The sequence below is a fragment of the Convolutriloba macropyga genome, unplaced genomic scaffold (genome assembly GCF_964194025.1).
Source record: "Convolutriloba macropyga unplaced genomic scaffold, txConMacr16.3 SCAFFOLD_6173, whole genome shotgun sequence".
NCBI lineage: Eukaryota > Metazoa > Xenacoelomorpha > Acoela > Convolutidae > Convolutriloba > Convolutriloba macropyga.
This window is the reverse complement of record NW_027451947.1, coordinates 6,978-10,000: the sequence shown is the minus strand read 5'-3', so window position 1 is coordinate 10,000 and position 3,023 is coordinate 6,978. Positions and strand designations below refer to the sequence as shown.

Here is a 3,023-nt window from a genome sequence, read left to right as displayed (position 1 = left end):
CCGTGTTTCAAGACGGGCTGTAGAGAGCATTGAATAGGAAGTTGAGGTCAGACAGGCAATCAAGATCAATTTATCTCATTTTGTTTAGAATCAACAAGAAGAATTCCGAGGAAAACTTCTGCTCGATTCATTAACAAGATTTGCCAAAAGACGACAACTACACTACTCGGTAGCCGAGAATATAATATCAAGGCATTGAGTATGGTAACGCTCACTCCAGTTCCCCTTCAACAGTTTCACGTACTTTTCACTCTCTCTTCAGAGTGCTTTTCAACTTTCCCTCACGGTACTTGTTTACTATCGGTCTCGCTTTATAATTAGCTTTTGGAGAGACATATCTCCAGCTTCGAGTTGCACTTTCAAACAACTCTACTCATAGGAATGAGCCATTATGACTGGTATCGAAAATGACCTTTACAGGATTTTCACCTTCTTTGATGCTACTTTCCAGTAGACATCAGGACAAATTCACCAGTCTAGCATCAAACCATACCGGACACCGAGAAATGTTGCCATTTCTCTTCCCGATGAGCTTTTCCCTGTTCATTCGCCATTACTAAGGGATTCTCAGTTGATTTCTTTTCCTCCCCTTACTGATATGCTTAAGTTAAGGGGGTTCTCTCGCCCAATTCAGGTTATGTAGTTGATTGTCTCTTAATTGGTTCACTGACCAATATGAGACAGAAACCGATTCAGCAGTTTTGTTCGCTACTACTATCAAACACAGGTCGAAGTTTCCATTCAGTCATTAATTCCAACTTTCAAATGTTGTTGTTTCAGCTTTCGCTTACTAGAAGCAACATAATACTCGCTGCAATACAGACCTCGGGAAACCCTCACCGTGAATAAGGTTCACTCACATATTTCACTACATTTTGCGTGGGATTGGAGATGAGGCTACTCGTTCTTGCTCAGTACTAGGCTGAAAATTAACGAAACTTCGTTACAAACGTTCACATGTTGATGTTTCCGCTTTCGCGTACTCGAAACAACATAATACTAGTCTTTGTAATTTAGTTTCATAATTTCAACTGTTCTCATGCAGAATTTTTGCTCATTCTTATCCCAAATTTTGACCTGGCTACTAGTTACACTCCTTGTACTTATTGCAAAATGACCACAAATTTCAACAGCTTTCACATGTTGCTGTTTCGGCTTTCGCTTACTACAGTCAACATAATACTCGTTGCAAAATAAGTGCTCGGCATCTGCAATTTTCCAAAGACGAAGTTTCGCCAGTTCAATTTTCGCTCGCCAATTATGGCTACTAATTCACACGGTACTGAGCTCAACAACATTAAATTTGTTCAGCAAGACTTTCACATGTTGATGTTTTGGCTTTCGCCTACTAGAAGCAACATAATACTCGTCTTGTTAGCTCATTCAATGAGAATAGCTTTTCCCGTTGAGAATTTTTGCCTTCAATTGGCGTTGTAGTGAGTTTGGCTACTCAGATCACCAAATACTTGTGACAATTCGAACCAGAAATGTTTTCAATTTTCACATGCTGATGTTTCGGATTCAACCTACTAGAAGCAGCATAATACTTGTATTCAACAATTTCTGTATCAAATCCCAGTTTTCTCTGGTGCATCTTTGCCAAACTATTCCAAACTGCCTGAGTCTGAATACCAATTACAGGTACTAGTAAATGCACGTTACTAAGGACTATATAGTTCTAGGTTACTGTACACAACGACGTTCACATGTTGATGTTTCAGCTGCCGCTTACTAGAAACAACATAATACTTATCGTGCATACCTTTCCATAACTTGTCCTTTTCAGATGCATTAGTTTCCCTTTGTCTTGGCTTCTACAGTCAGACTGGCTACTAGTAACAGCACAGTACTAATCACATATCGTTCTACAGTTTGCAGACAACTTTCACATGTTGATGTTTCAGCTTTCGCCTACTAGAAACAACATAATACTCGCTGTATACATTTGTAGTTCTCTATGTAACTTTCATGTGAAGAAGTTTCGCCAGTCTTTTTGACTGTCTCAAATCTGAGTCATGCTTAGGCTACTAGTTGCTTCATAGTACTTATCGCCTCGAGATCATTGAACAAAACTTGATTTTCACATGTTGCTGTTTCAGCTTCCGCTTACTAGAAACAACATAATACTAGTCTCATTAAGTTCCGTCTCTTTGCAATTTTCTTATGAAGAAAATTCGCCATCACAATGACTCCAGCAGTTCTTGATCAAGGAATGCAATCATTGATCAGAATGCTATTATTTGAATCGGTTCTGCTTTAAGTGTTCCAATTTTATTGGAAGCACCAACAATAGAACATCAATGTGTTCAATCGAGAGTTATATAACCCTGAATCGGACGCAGTCAACAGCCGAAGCCGAGACCGCCTTTTGCGTTAGAGAGGTCGGTAAACAAATCTTGCGATTCATACCGAATTAACACATATAGCTGTGCTCCTCTTCGTAAAGCGAGCCAAGTGATCCCCTGTTGAAGGATGTATTTGGACCAATCTAGTAGCATTTGGTTTCCAACAAGCTCTCCCAAGTTAGCTTACTTATTGGGCTTTTCAACCAATTCGGTTGGCTACAAGCATCATCAAAGTACTAGCCACAGTTTGATCGCAAAATTCTACGACTTTCACATGTTGATGTTTCGGCTTGCGCTTAGCCTACTATAAGCAACATAATACTAGTCATATCATAGAGCGTGATCAGCTTGTGACGTTCTCATGATGAAGTTTCACCAACAGTGTCTCACTTCGAGCTTAAATCCAGCTACTAGTAACTACACAGTACTGACTGCAACGATAACTTTTATCTATACCTTTCACATGCTGCGCTTTCGGCCAGGGCCTACTAACGTCAACATAATACTCGATATAAACTTTTGTTCATGATGCAGCTTCCCCATGCAGAAGTTTCGCCTTCAAATGCTCTCTTGGCCATATGACGTAAGAAAAGGTTACTAGTAACATCACAGTACTAGCCACAGTTTGATTGCAAAATTCTACGACTTTCACATGTTGATGTTTCGGCTTGCGCTTAG

The 3,023-nt window shown here is 39.8% G+C and overlaps 1 non-coding gene and 1 pseudogene across 1 annotated transcript in view; both read right to left on the bottom strand.

Annotated features, from left to right (window-relative positions):
- The window catches only part of LOC142357069 (large subunit ribosomal RNA), a 3,522-nt gene extending 2,883 nt beyond the window's left edge, over positions 1–639 (bottom strand). The window contains exon 1 of the ribosomal RNA XR_012761541.1: positions 1–639. This exon is cut by the window's left edge and continues 2,883 nt beyond it. This is a non-coding gene — a ribosomal RNA (large subunit ribosomal RNA).
- A 1,683-nt stretch (positions 640–2,322) lies between these two features.
- LOC142357068 (5.8S ribosomal RNA) lies at positions 2,323–2,474 on the bottom strand (annotated as a pseudogene).
- Positions 2,475–3,023: the final 549 nt, after the last annotated feature.